Genomic DNA, 13,425 nt, shown 5'->3' on the forward strand with positions numbered 1-13,425 from the left:
GTTTCAAAGTAGGGTTTCAAAACAGGGTTTCATTTTATAATTAGGGTTTCAAACAGGGTTTGGGTTTCAAAGTAAAGTTTTAAAGTAGAGTTTTAAATTAGGGGTAGCGTTTCAAGGTAGGGTTTCAAAACAGGGTTAGGGTTTCAAAGTAGGGGTAGGGTTTCAAAGAAGGGTTTCGAGATAGGGTTAGGGTTCTTAAGTAGGGTTAGGGTTTCAAAGTAGTGTTTCAAAGCAGGTTTACAGTTTCCAAGTAGAGTTTCGAAACAGGGTTATGGTTTCAAAGTAGGGTTTTGAAAATAGGTTTAGGATTTCAAAGTAGGGTTTCAAAACAGGGTTATGGTTTCAAACTAAGGTTTCAAACCCGGGTTTCAAATTAGGTTTAGGGTTTCAAAGTAGGGTTTCAAAACAGGGTTACATTTTCTAAGTAGGGTTTCAAACAGGGTTTGGGTTTCAAAGTTGGGTTTGGGTTTCAAAGTAGAGTTTTAAAGTAGGATTAGGCTTTCAAAATAGGGTTTTGAAATAGGGTTAGGGTTTTTAAGTAGGGTTAGGGTTCCAAAGTAGTGTTTCAAAGAAGGGTTAGTAGTTTTAAGTAGGGTTAGAGTTTCAAAGAAGGGTTTCGAAACAGGGTTAGGGTTTCATAATTGAGATAGGGTTTCTAAGTAGGGTGAGGATTTCAAAATAGTTTCCAACTGGGGGTAGGGTATCAAAGAAGGAATAAGGTTACAAAGAAGGGCGAGGGTTTCAAGACTGGCTTTGTGGTTCGACATCGCATAATACTAAATGCCGACGAGGATGGGATTTGAACCCATGCATGCAGAGCACAATGGATTAGCAGTCCATCACCTTAACCTCTCGGCCACCTCGTCTTGCCAGTTGTCAACAGGGTTGCGGTTTCAAAACGGTTTGGGTTTGAAATTAGGCCGGTTGCAAAGTAGGGTTTCAAAACAGGGTTAGGATTTCAAAGTAGGGTTTCAAACCAGGCTTATGGTTTCAAAGTAGGGTTTTAAAACAGGGTTAGGGTTTCAAAGTAGAGTTTTCAAGAAAGGTTATGGTTTCCAAGTAGGGTTTCTAAACAGGTTTAGGGATTCAAAGAAGGGTTTTGAAAAACGGTTCGAGTTTAAAAATAGGGTTAGGGTTTCAAAGTAGGGTTCCACAAATAGGGTTAAGATTTCAAAGTAGGGTTTCAAAGGAGGGTTAGGTTTTCAAACTAGGGTTTCAAATTAAGTTTAGGGTTTCAAAGTAGGGTTACAAAACAGGGTTACATTTTTTTAAGTAGGGTTTCAAACAGGGTTTGGGTTTCAAAGTAGAGTTTTAAAGTAGGATTAGGTTTTCAAAATAGGGTTATGGTTTTAAAGTAGAGTTTTAAATTAGGGGTAGGGTTTCAAAACAGGGTTAGGGTTTCAAAGTAGGGGTAGGGTTTCAAAGAAGGGTTTCGAAATAGGGTTAGGATTTTATTATAGGGATAGGGTTTCAAAGTAGGGTTTGAAATTAGGGTTGGGGTTTAAAAGTAAGGTTGGTGTTCAAAGCAGGCTTAAGGTTTCCAAGTAGGGTTTCTAAACAGGGTTAGGGTTTCAAAGAAGGGTTTCGAAAAAGGATGTTATAGTTTAAATGTAGGGTTAGGGTTTCCAAGTAGGGTTTAAAAAATAGGGTTAGGATTTCAAAGTAGGGTTTCAAAGCAGGGTTAGGGTTTCAAACTCGGGTTACATTTTCTATGTATGGTTTCAAAAAGGGTTTGGGTTTGAAATTAGGCCGGTTGCAAAGTAGGGTTTCAAAACAGGGTTAGGATTTCAAAGTAGGGTTTCAAAGGAGGCTTACGGTTTCAAAGTAGGGTTTTAAAACAGGGTTAGGGTTTCAAAGTAGGGTTAGGGCTTCAAAGTAGAGTTTTCAAGAAAGGTTACGGTTTCCAAGTAGGGTTTCTAAACAGGTTTACGGATTCAAAGAAGGGTTTTGAAAAACGGTTCGAGTTTAAAAATAGGGTTAGGGTTTCAAAGTAGGGTTTCAAAGCAGGGTTAGGTTTTCAAATTAGGGTTTCAAATTAGGTTTAGGGTTTCAAAGTAGGGTTTCAAAACAGGGTACAAAATTTTTAGGGATAGGGTTTCAAAAGTAGGGTTTGAAATTAGGGTTGGGGTTTAAAAGTAAGGTAGGTTTTCAAAGTAGGGTTTCCAACCAGGGATGGGATGTCAAAATAGGGTTTAGGGTTTCAATGTAGGGTTAGGATTTCAAAGTAGGGTTTGAAATTAGGGTTGGGGTTTAAAAGTAAGGTAGGTTTTCAAAGTAGGGGTTCCAACCAGGGATGGGATGTCAAAATAGGGTTCGGGTTTTAAAGTAGGGTTAGGATTTCAAAATAGTTTCCAACTGGTGGTAGGGTATCAAAGAAGGAATAAGGTGACAAAGAAGGGCGAGGGTTTCAAGACCGGCTTTGTGTTACGACACAGCATAATACTAAAAGCCGACGAGGATGGGATTTGAACCCATGCGTGCAGAGCACATTGGATTAGCAGTCCATCGCCTTAACCGCTCGGCCACCTCATCTCACTAGTGGTAGGCAGAGTTACGGTTTTAAAACCATTTGGGTTTGAAATTAGGCCGGTTTCAAAGTCGGGTTTCAAAACAGGGTTAGGATTTCAAAGTAGGGTTTCAAAGCAGGATTACGGTTTCAAAGTAGGGTTTTAAAACAGGGTTAGGATTTCAAAGTGGGGTTAGGGTTTCAAAGTAGTGTTTTCAATAAAGGTTACATTTTCTAAGTAGGGTTTCAAACGGTTTAGGTTTAAAGTAGAGTTTTAAAGTAGGATTAGGGTTTCAAAATAGGGTTTTGAAATAGGGTTAGGGTTTTTAAGTAGGGTTAGGGTTCCAAAGTAGTGTTTCAAAGAAGGGTTAGTAGTTTTAAGTAGGGTTAGAGTTTCAAAGAAGGGTTTCGAAACAGGGTTAGGGTTTCATAATAGAGATAGGGTTTCTAAGTAGGGTTTGAAATTAGGGTTGGGGTTTAAAAGTAAGGTAGGTTTTCAAAGTAGGGTTTCCAACCAGGGATGGGATGTCAAAATAGGGTTTAGGGTTTCAATGTAGGGTTAGGATTTCAAAGTAGGGTTTGAAATTAGGGTTGGGGTTTAAAAGTAAGGTAGGTTTTCAAAGTAGGGGTTCCAACCAGGGATGGGATGTCAAAATAGGGTTCGGGTTTCAAAGTAGGGTTAGGATTTCAAAATAGTTTCCAACTGGGGGTAGGGTATCAAAGAAGGAATAAGGTGACAAAGAAGGGCGAGGGTTTCAAGACCGGCTTTGTGTTACGACACAGCATAATACTAAAAGCCGACGAGGATGGGATTTGAACCCATGCGTGCAGAGCACAATGGATTAGCAGTCCAACGCCTTAACCGCTCGGCCACCTCATCTCACTAGTGGTCAGCAGAGTTACGGTTTTAAAACCATTTGGGTTTGAAATTAGGCCGGTTTCAAAGTCGGGTTTCAAAACAGGGTTAGGATTTCAAAGTAGGGTTTCAAAGCAGGATTACGGTTTCAAAGTAGGGTTTTAAAACAGGGTTAGGATTTCAAAGTGGGGTTAGGGTTTCAAAGTAGTGTTTTCAATAAAGGTTACATTTTCTAAGTAGGGTTTCAAACGGTTTAGGTTTAAAGTAGAGTTTTAAAGTAGGATTAGGGTTTCAAAATAGGGTTTTGAAATAGGGTTAGGGTTTTTAAGTAGGGTTAGGGTTCCAAAGTAGTGTTTCAAAGAAGGGTTAGTAGTTTTAAGTAGGGTTAGAGTTTCAAAGAAGGGTTTCGAAACAGGGTTAGGGTTTCATAATAGAGATAGGGTTTCTAAGTAGGGTTTGAAATTAGGGTTGGGGTTTAAAAGTAAGGTAGGTTTTCAAAGTAGGGTTTCCAACCAGGGATGGGATGTCAAAATAGGGTTTAGGGTTTCAATGTAGGGTTAGGATTTCAAAGTAGGGTTTGAAATTAGGGTTGGGGTTTAAAAGTAAGGTAGGTTTTCAAAGTAGGGGTTCCAACCAGGGATGGGATGTCAAAATAGGGTTCGGGTTTCAAAGTAGGGTTAGGATTTCAAAATAGTTTCCAACTGGGGGTAGGGTATCAAAGAAGGAATAAGGTGACAAAGAAGGGCGAGGGTTTCAAGACCGGCTTTGTGTTACGACACAGCATAATACTAAAAGCCGACGAGGATGGGATTTGAACCCATGCATGCAGAGCACAATGGATTAGCAGTCCATCGCCTTAACCGCTCGGCCACCTCATCTCACTAGTGGTCAGCAGAGTTACGGTTTTAAAACCATTTGGGTTTGAAATTAGGCCGGTTTCAAAGTCGGGTTTCAAAACAGGGTTAGGATTTCAAAGTAGGGTTTCAAAGCAGGATTACGGTTTCAAAGTAGGGTTTTAAAACAGGGTTAGGATTTCAAAGTGGGGTTAGGGTTTCAAAGTAGTGTTTTCAATAAAGGTTACATTTTCTAAGTAGGGTTTCAAACGGTTTAGGTTTAAAGTAGAGTTTTAAAGTAGGATTAGGGTTTCAAAATAGGGTTTTGAAATAGGGTTAGGGTTTTTAAGTAGGGTTAGGGTTCCAAAGTAGTGTTTCAAAGAAGGGTTAGTAGTTTTAAGTAGGGTTAGAGTTTCAAAGAAGGGTTTCGAAACAGGGTTAGGGTTTCATAATAGAGATAGGGTTTCTAAGTAGGGTTTGAAATTAGGGTTGGGGTTTAAAAGTAAGGTAGGTTTTCAAAGTAGGGTTTCCAACCAGGGATGGGATGTCAAAATAGGGTTTAGGGTTTCAATGTAGGGTTAGGATTTCAAAGTAGGGTTTGAAATTAGGGTTGGGGTTTAAAAGTAAGGTAGGTTTTCAAAGTAGGGGTTCCAACCAGGGATGGGATGTCAAAATAGGGTTCGGGTTTCAAAGTAGGGTTAGGATTTCAAAATAGTTTCCAACTGGGGGTAGGGTATCAAAGAAGGAATAAGGTGACAAAGAAGGGCGAGGGTTTCAAGACCGGCTTTGTGTTACGACACAGCATAATACTAAAAGCCGACGAGGATGGGATTTGAACCCATGCGTGCAGAGCACAATGGATTAGCAGTCCATCGCCTTAACCGCTCGGCCACCTCATGTCACTAGTGTTCAGCAGAGTTACGGTTTTAAAACCATTTGGGTTTGAAATTAGGCCGGTTTCAAAGTCGGGTTTCAAAACAGGGTTAGGATTTCAAAGTAGGGTTTCAAAGCAGGTTTACGGTTTCAAAGTAGGGTTTTAAAACAGGGTTAGGATTTCAAAGTGGGGTTAGGGTTTCAAAGTAGAGTTTTCAATAAGGGTTACATTTTCTAAGTAGGGTTTCAAACGGTTTAGGTTTAAAGTAGAGTTTTAAAGTAGGATTAGGGTTTCAAAATAGGGTTTTGAAATAGAGTTAGGGTTTTTAAGTAGGGTTAGGGTTCCAAAGTAGTGTTTCAAAGAAGGGTTAGTAGTTTTAAGTAGGGTTAGAGTCTCAAAGAAGGGTTTCGAAACAGGGTTAGGGTTTCATAATAGAGATAGGGTTTCTAAGTAGGGTTTGAAATTAGGGTTGGGGTTTAAAAGTAAGGTAGGTTTTCAAAGTAGGGGTTCCAACCAGGGATGGGATGTCAAAATAGGGTTCGGGTTTCAAAGTAGGGTTAGGATTTCAAAATAGTTTCCAACTAGGGGTAGGGTCTCAAAGTAGGAATAAGGTTTCAAAGAAGGTCTAGGGTTTCAAGACTGGCTTTGTGTTTCAAAATCGCATAATGCTAATTGCCGACAAGGATGGGATATGAACCCATGCGTGCAGAGCACAATGGATTAGCAGTCCATCGCCTTAACCTCTCGGCCACCTCGTCTTGCTTGTGATCAGAAAGGTTACGGTTACAAAACGGTTTGGGTTTGAAATTAGGCCGGTTTCAAAGGGTTTCAAAACAGGGTTAGGATTTCAATGTTGGGTTTCAAATTAGGCTTACGGTTTCAAAGTAGGGTTTTAAAACAGGGTGAGGGTTTCAAAGTAGGGTTAGGGTTTCAAAGTTGAGTTTTCAATAAAGTTTACGGTTTCAAAGTAGGGTTTCAAAACAGGGTTTCATTTTATAATTAGGGTTTCAAACAGGGTTTGGGTTTCAAAGTAAAGTTTTAAAGTAGAGTTTTAAATTAGGGGTAGCGTTTCAAGGTAGGGTTTCAAAACAGGGTTAGGGTTTCAAAGTAGGGGTAGGGTTTCAAAGAAGGGTTTCGAGATAGGGTTAGGGTTCTTAAGTAGGGTTAGGGTTTCAAAGTAGTGTTTCAAAGCAGGTTTACAGTTTCCAAGTAGAGTTTCGAAACAGGGTTATGGTTTCAAAGTAGGGTTTCGAAAATAGGTTTAGGATTTCAAAGTAGGGTTTCAAAACAGGGTTATGGTTTCAAACTAAGGTTTCAAACCCGGGTTTCAAATTAGGTTTAGGGTTTCAAAGTAGGGTTTCAAAACAGGGTTACATTTTCTAAGTAGGGTTTCAAACAGGGTTTGGGTTTCAAAGTTGGGTTTGGGTTTCAAAGTAGAGTTTCAAAGTAGGATTAGGCTTTCAAAATAGGGTTTTGAAATAGGGTTAGGGTTTTTAAGTAGGGTTAGGGTTCCAAAGTAGTGTTTCAAAGAAGGGTTAGTAGTTTTAAGTAGGGTTAGAGTTTCAAAGAAGGGTTTCGAAACAGGGTTAGGGTTTCATAATAGAGATAGGGTTTCTAAGTAGGGTGAGGATTTCAAAATAGTTTCCAACTGGGGGTAGGGTATCAAAGAAGGAATAAGGTGACAAAGAAGGGCGAGGGTTTCAAGACCGGCTTTGTGTTACGACACAGCATAATACTAAAAGCCGACGAGGATGGGATTTGAACCCATGCGTGCAGAGCACAATGGATTAGCAGTCCATCGCCTTAACCGCTCGGCCACCTCATGTCACTAGTGTTCAGCAGAGTTACGGTTTTAAAACCATTTGGGTTTGAAATTAGGCCGGTTTCAAAGTCGGGTTTCAAAACAGGGTTAGGATTTCAAAGTAGGGTTTCAAAGCAGGATTACGGTTTCAAAGTAGGGTTTTAAAACAGGGTTAGGATTTCAAAGTGGGGTTAGGGTTTCAAAGTAGAGTTTTCAATAAAGGTTACATTTTCTAAGTAGGGTTTCAAACGGTTTAGGTTTAAAGTAGAGTTTTAAAGTAGGATTAGGGTTTCAAAATAGGGTTTTGAAATAGGGTTAGGGTTTTTAAGTAGGGTTAGGGTTCCAAAGTAGTGTTTCAAAGAAGGGTTAGTAGTTTTAAGTAGGGTTAGAGTCTCAAAGAAGGGTTTCGAAACAGGGTTAGGGTTTCATAATAGAGATAGGGTTTCTAAGTAGGGTTTGAAATTAGGGTTGGGGTTTAAAAGTAAGGTAGGTTTTCAAAGTAGGGGTTCCAACCAGGGATGGGATGTCAAAATAGGGTTCGGGTTTCAAAGTAGGGTTAGGATTTCAAAATAGTTTCCAACTAGGGGTAGGGTCTCAAAGTAGGAATAAGGTTTCAAAGAAGGTCTAGGGTTTCAAGACTGGCTTTGTGTTTCAAAATCGCATAATGCTAATTGCCGACAAGGATGGGATTTGAACCCATGCGTGCAGAGCACAATGGATTAGCAGTCCATCGCCTTAACCTCTCGGCCACCTCGTCTTGCTTGTGATCAGAAAGGTTACGGTTACAAAACGGTTTGGGTTTGAAATTAGGCCGGTTTCAAAGGGTTTCAAAACAGGGTTAGGATTTCAATGTTGGGTTTCAAATTAGGCTTACAGTTTCAAAGTAGGGTTTTAAAACAGGGTGAGGGTTTCAAAGTAGGGTTAGGGTTTCAAAGTTGAGTTTTCAATAAAGTTTACGGTTTCAAAGTAGGGTTTCAAAACAGGGTTTCATTTTATAATTAGGGTTTCAAACAGGGTTTGGGTTTCAAAGTAAAGTTTTAAAGTAGAGTTTTAAATTAGGGGTAGCGTTTCAAGGTAGGGTTTCAAAACAGGGTTAGGGTTTCAAAGTAGGGGTAGGGTTTCAAAGAAGGGTTTCGAGATAGGGTTAGGGTTCTTAAGTAGGGTTAGGGTTTCAAAGTAGTGTTTCAAAGCAGGTTTACAGTTTCCAAGTAGAGTTTCGAAACAGGGTTATGGTTTCAAAGTAGGGTTTCGAAAATAGGTTTAGGATTTCAAAGTAGGGTTTCAAAACAGGGTTATGGTTTCAAACTAAGGTTTCAAACCCGGGTTTCAAATTAGGTTTAGGGTTTCAAAGTAGGGTTTCAAAACAGGGTTACATTTTCTAAGTAGGGTTTCAAACAGGGTTTGGGTTTCAAAGTTGGGTTTGGGTTTCAAAGTAGAGTTTTAAAGTAGGATTAGGCTTTCAAAATAGGGTTTTGAAATAGGGTTAGGGTTTTTAAGTAGGGTTAGGGTTCCAAAGTAGTGTTTCAAAGAAGGGTTAGTAGTTTTAAGTAGGGTTAGAGTTTCAAAGAAGGGTTTCGAAACAGGGTTAGGGTTTCATAATTGAGATAGGGTTTCTAAGTAGGGTGAGGATTTCAAAATAGTTTCCAACTGGGGGTAGGGTATCAAAGAAGGAATAAGGTTACAAAGAAGGGCGAGGGTTTCAAGACTGGCTTTGTGGTTCGACATCGCATAATACTAAATGCCGACAAGGATGGGATTTGAACCCATGCATGCAGAGCACAATGGATTAGCAGTCCATCGCCTTAACCTCTCGGCCACCTCGTCTTGCCAGTTGTCAACAGGGTTGCGGTTTCAAAACGGTTTGGGTTTGAAATTAGGCCGGTTGCAAAGTAGGGTTTCAAAACAGGGTTAGGATTTCAAAGTAGGGTTTCAAACCAGGCTTATGGTTTCAAAGTAGGGGTTTAAAACAGGGTTAGGGTTTCAAAGTAGAGTTTTCAAGAAAGGTTATGGTTTCCAAGTAGGGTTTCTAAACAGGTTTAGGGATTCAAAGAAGGGTTTTGAAAAACGGTTCGAGTTTAAAAATAGGGTTAGGGTTTCAAAGTAGGGTTCCACAAATAGGGTTAAGATTTCAAAGTAGGGTTTCAAAGGAGGGTTAGGTTTTCAAACTAGGGTTTCAAATTAAGTTTAGGGTTTCAAAGTAGGGTTACAAAACAGGGTTACATTTTTTTAAGTAGGGTTTCAAACAGGGTTTGGGTTTCAAAGTAGAGTTTTAAAGTAGGATTAGGTTTTCAAAATAGGGTTATGGTTTTAAAGTAGAGTTTTAAATTAGGGGTAGGGTTTCAAAACAGGGTTAGGGTTTCAAAGTAGGGGTAGGGTTTCAAAGAAGGGTTTCGAAATAGGGTTAGGATTTTATTATAGGGATAGGGTTTCAAAGTAGGGTTTGAAATTAGGGTTGGGGTTTAAAAGTAAGGTTGGTGTTCAAAGCAGGCTTACGGTTTCCAAGTAGGGTTTCTAAACAGGGTTAGGGTTTCAAAGAAGGGTTTCGAAAAAGGATGTTATAGTTTAAATGTAGGGTTAGGGTTTCAAAGTAGGGTTTAAAAAATAGGGTTAGGATTTCAAAGTAGGGTTTCAAAGCAGGGTTAGGGTTTCAAACTTGGGTTACATTTTCTATGTATGGTTTCAAAAAGGGTTTGGGTTTGAAATTAGGCCGGTTGCAAAGTAGGGTTTCAAAACAGGGTTAGGATTTCAAAGTAGGGTTTCAAAGGAGGCTTACGGTTTCAAAGTAGGGTTTTAAAACAGGGTTAGGGTTTCAAAGTAGGGTTAGGGCTTCAAAGTAGAGTTTTCAAGAAAGGTTACGGTTTCCAAGTAGGGTTTCTAAACAGGTTTACGGATTCAAAGAAGGGTTTTGAAAAACGGTTCGAGTTTAAAAATAGGGTTAGGGTTTCAAAGTAGGGTTTCAAAGCAGGGTTAGGTTTTCAAATTAGGGTTTCAAATTAGGTTTAGGGTTTCAAAGTAGGGTTTCAAAACAGGGTACAAAATTTTTAGGGATAGGGTTTCAAAAGTAGGGTTTGAAATTAGGGTTGGGGTTTAAAAGTAAGGTAGGTTTTCAAAGTAGGGTTTCCAACCAGGGATGGGATGTCAAAATAGGGTTTAGGGTTTCAATGTAGGGTTAGGATTTCAAAGTAGGGTTTGAAATTAGGGTTGGGGTTTAAAAGTAAGGTAGGTTTTCAAAGTAGGGGTTCCAACCAGGGATGGGATGTCAAAATAGGGTTCGGGTTTCAAAGTAGGGTTAGGATTTCAAAATAGTTTCCAACTGGGGGTAGGGTATCAAAGAAGGAATAAGGTGACAAAGAAGGGCGAGGGTTTCAAGACCGGCTTTGTGTTACGACACAGCATAATACTAAAAGCCGACGAGGATGGGATTTGAACCCATGCGCGCAGAGCACAATGGATTAGCAGTCGATCGCCTTAACCGCTCGGCCACCTCATGTCACTAGTGTTCAGCAGAGTTACGGTTTTAAAACCATTTGGGTTTGAAATTAGGCCGGTTTCAAAGTCGGGTTTCAAAACAGGGTTAGGATTTCAAAGTAGGGTTTCAAAGCAGGTTTACGGTTTCAAAGTAGGGTTTTAAAACAGGGTTAGGATTTCAAAGTGGGGTTAGGGTTTCAAAGTAGAGTTTTCAATAAGGGTTACATTTTCTAAGTAGGGTTTCAAACGGTTTTGGTTTAAAGTAGAGTTTTAAAGTAGGATTAGGGTTTCAAAATAGGGTTTTGAAATAGAGTTAGGGTTTTTAAGTAGGGTTAGGGTTCCAAAGTAGTGTTTCAAAGAAGGGTTAGTAGTTTTAAGTAGGGTTAGAGTTTCAAAGAAGGGTTTCGAAACAGGGTTAGGGTTTCATAATAGAGATAGGGTTTCTAAGTAGGGTTTGAAATTAGGGTTGGGGTTTAAAAGTAAGGTAGGTTTTCAAAGTAGGGTTTCCAACCAGGGATGGGATGTCAAAATAGGGTTTAGGGTTTCAATGTAGGGTTAGGATTTCAAAGTAGGGTTTGAAATTAGGGTTGGGGTTTAAAAGTAAGGTAGGTTTTCAAAGTAGGGGTTCCAACCAGGGATGGGATGTCAAAATAGGGTTCGGGTTTCAAAGTAGGGTTAGGATTTCAAAATAGTTTCCAACTGGGGGTAGGGTATCAAAGAAGGAATAAGGTGACAAAGAAGGGCGAGGGTTTCAAGACCGGCTTTGTGTTACGACACAGCATAATACTAAAAGCCGACGAGGATGGGATTTGAACCCATGCGTGCAGAGCACAATGGATTAGCAGTCCATCGCCTTAACCGCTCGGCCACCTCATGTCACTAGTGTTCAGCAGAGTTACGGTTTTAAAACCATTTGGGTTTGAAATTAGGCCGGTTTCAAAGTCGGGTTTCAAAACAGGGTTAGGATTTCAAAGTAGGGTTTCAAAGCAGGTTTACGGTTTCAAAGTAGGGTTTTAAAACAGGGTTAGGATTTCAAAGTGGGGTTAGGGTTTCAAAGTAGAGTTTTCAATAAGGGTTACATTTTCTAAGTAGGGTTTCAAACGGTTTAGGTTTAAAGTAGAGTTTTAAAGTAGGATTAGGGTTTCAAAATAGGGTTTTGAAATAGAGTTAGGGTTTTTAAGTAGGGTTAGGGTTCCAAAGTAGTGTTTCAAAGAAGGGTTAGTAGTTTTAAGTAGGGTTAGAGTCTCAAAGAAGGGTTTCGAAACAGGGTTAGGGTTTCATAATAGAGATAGGGTTTCTAAGTAGGGTTTGAAATTAGGGTTGGGTTTTAAAAGTAAGGTAGGTTTTCAAAGTAGGGGTTCCAACCAGGGATGGGATGTCAAAATAGGGTTCGGGTTTCAAAGTAGGGTTAGGATTTCAAAATAGTTTCCAACTCGGGGTAGGGTCTCAAAGTAGGAATAAGGTTTCAAAGAAGGTCTAGGGTTTCAAGACTGGCTTTGTGTTTCAACATCGCATAATGCTAATTGCCGACAAGGATGGGATTTGAACCCATGCGTGCAGAGCACAATGGATTAGCAGTCCATCGCCTTAACCTCTCGGCCACCTCGTCTTGCTTGTGATCAGAAAGGTTACGGTTACAAAACGGTTTGGGTTTGAAATTAGGCCGGTTTCAAAGGGTTTCAAAACAGGGTTAGGATTTCAATGTTGGGTTTCAAATTAGGCTTACGGTTTCAAAGTAGGGTTTTAAAACAGGGTGAGGGTTTCAAAGTAGGGTTAGGGTTTCAAAGTTGAGTTTTCAATAAAGTTTACGGTTTCAAAGTAGGGTTTCAAAACAGGGTTTCATTTTATAATTAGGGTTTCAAACAGGGTTTGGGTTTCAAAGTAAAGTTTTAAAGTAGAGTTTTAAATTAGGGGTAGCGTTTCAAGGTAGGGTTTCAAAACAGGGCTAGGGTTTCAAAGTAGGGGTAGGGTTTCAAAGAAGGGTTTCGAGATAGGGTTAGGGTTCTTAAGTAGGGTTAGGGTTTCAAAGTAGTGTTTCAAAGCAGGCTTACAGTTTCCAAGTAGAGTTTCGAAACAGGGTTATGGTTTCAAAGTAGGGTTTCGAAAATAGGTTTAGGATTTCAAAGTAGGGTTTCAAAGCAGGGTTATGGTTTCAAACTAAGGTTTCAAACCCGGGTTTCAAATTAGGTTTAGGGTTTCAAAGTAGGGTTTCAAAACAGGGTTACATTTTCTAAGTTGGGTTTCCAACAGGGTTTGGGTTTCAAAGTAAAGTTTTAAAGTAGAGTTTTAAATTAGGGGTAGCGTTTCAAGGTAGGGTTTCAAAACAGGGTTAGGGTTTCAAAGTAGGGCTAGGGTTTCAAAGAAGGGTTTCGAGATAGGGTTAGGGTTCTTAAGTAGGGTTAGGGTTTAAAAGTAGTGTTTCAAAGCAGGCTTACGGTTTCCAAGTAGAGTTTCGAAACAGGGTTAGGGTTTCAAAGTAGGGTTTCAAAAAAGGAATAGAGTTTTAAAATAGGGTTAGGTTTTCAAAGTCGGTTTCAAAAATAGGTTTAGGATTTCAAAGAAGGGTTTCAAAGCAGGGTTATGGTTTCAAACTAAGGTTTCAAACTAGGGTTTCAAATTAGGTTTAGGGTTTCAAAGTAGGGTTTCAAAACAGGGTTACATTTTCTCAGTAGTGTTTCAAACAGGGTTGGGTTTCAAAGTAGAGTTTTAAAATAGTATTAGGGTTTCAAACTAGGGTTATGGTTTTAAAGTCGAGGTAGGGTTTCAAAGAAGGGTTTCGTTGTTCTAAATCGGGTTAGAGTTTCAAAGAAGGGTTTCGAAACAGGGTTCGGGTTTCATAATAGGGATAGGGTTTCAAAGTAGGGTTTGAAATTAGGGTTGGGGTTTAAAAGTAAGGTAGGTTTTCAAAGTAGGGTTTCGAAACAGGGTTAGGATTTCAATGTTGGGTTTGGGTTTCAAAGTAGAGTTTTCAATAAAGGTTACGATTTCCAAGTAGGGTATCTAAACAGGGTTAGGGTTTCAAAGAAGGGTTTCGAAAACGGGTTAGAGTTTAAAAATAGGGTTAGGGTTTCAAAGTAGGGTTTTAAA

General features: G+C 39.6%; 10 non-coding genes across 10 annotated transcripts; all 10 read right to left on the minus strand.

Moving 5' to 3' along the window:
• Window positions 1–784: 784 nt before the first annotated feature.
• trnas-gcu (transfer RNA serine (anticodon GCU)) lies at window positions 785–866 on the minus strand. Its single transcript has one exon. It is a non-coding gene; the product is annotated as a tRNA-Ser (tRNA).
• Window positions 867–2,450: 1,584 nt separating this feature from the next.
• Window positions 2,451–2,532, minus strand: trnas-gcu (transfer RNA serine (anticodon GCU)). Its single transcript has one exon. It is a non-coding gene; the product is annotated as a tRNA-Ser (tRNA).
• Window positions 2,533–3,304: 772 nt separating this feature from the next.
• trnas-gcu (transfer RNA serine (anticodon GCU)) lies at window positions 3,305–3,386 on the minus strand. Its single transcript has one exon. It is a non-coding gene; the product is annotated as a tRNA-Ser (tRNA).
• Window positions 3,387–4,158: 772 nt separating this feature from the next.
• On the minus strand, window positions 4,159–4,240 carry trnas-gcu (transfer RNA serine (anticodon GCU)). Its single transcript has one exon. It is a non-coding gene; the product is annotated as a tRNA-Ser (tRNA).
• A 772-nt stretch (window positions 4,241–5,012) lies between these two features.
• On the minus strand, window positions 5,013–5,096 carry trnas-gcu (transfer RNA serine (anticodon GCU)). The gene has a single exon. It is a non-coding gene; the product is annotated as a tRNA-Ser (tRNA).
• Window positions 5,097–6,812: 1,716 nt separating this feature from the next.
• Window positions 6,813–6,896, minus strand: trnas-gcu (transfer RNA serine (anticodon GCU)). Its single transcript has one exon. It is a non-coding gene; the product is annotated as a tRNA-Ser (tRNA).
• A 649-nt stretch (window positions 6,897–7,545) lies between these two features.
• Window positions 7,546–7,627, minus strand: trnas-gcu (transfer RNA serine (anticodon GCU)). The gene has a single exon. It is a non-coding gene; the product is annotated as a tRNA-Ser (tRNA).
• Window positions 7,628–8,612: 985 nt separating this feature from the next.
• On the minus strand, window positions 8,613–8,694 carry trnas-gcu (transfer RNA serine (anticodon GCU)). The gene has a single exon. It is a non-coding gene; the product is annotated as a tRNA-Ser (tRNA).
• A 2,438-nt stretch (window positions 8,695–11,132) lies between these two features.
• Window positions 11,133–11,216, minus strand: trnas-gcu (transfer RNA serine (anticodon GCU)). The gene has a single exon. It is a non-coding gene; the product is annotated as a tRNA-Ser (tRNA).
• A 649-nt stretch (window positions 11,217–11,865) lies between these two features.
• On the minus strand, window positions 11,866–11,947 carry trnas-gcu (transfer RNA serine (anticodon GCU)). The gene has a single exon. It is a non-coding gene; the product is annotated as a tRNA-Ser (tRNA).
• Between the last annotated feature and the right edge of the window lie 1,478 nt (window positions 11,948–13,425).

This window comes from Phycodurus eques, chromosome 1, assembly GCF_024500275.1.
Source record: "Phycodurus eques isolate BA_2022a chromosome 1, UOR_Pequ_1.1, whole genome shotgun sequence".
Classification (NCBI taxonomy): Eukaryota; Metazoa; Chordata; class Actinopteri; order Syngnathiformes; family Syngnathidae; genus Phycodurus; species Phycodurus eques.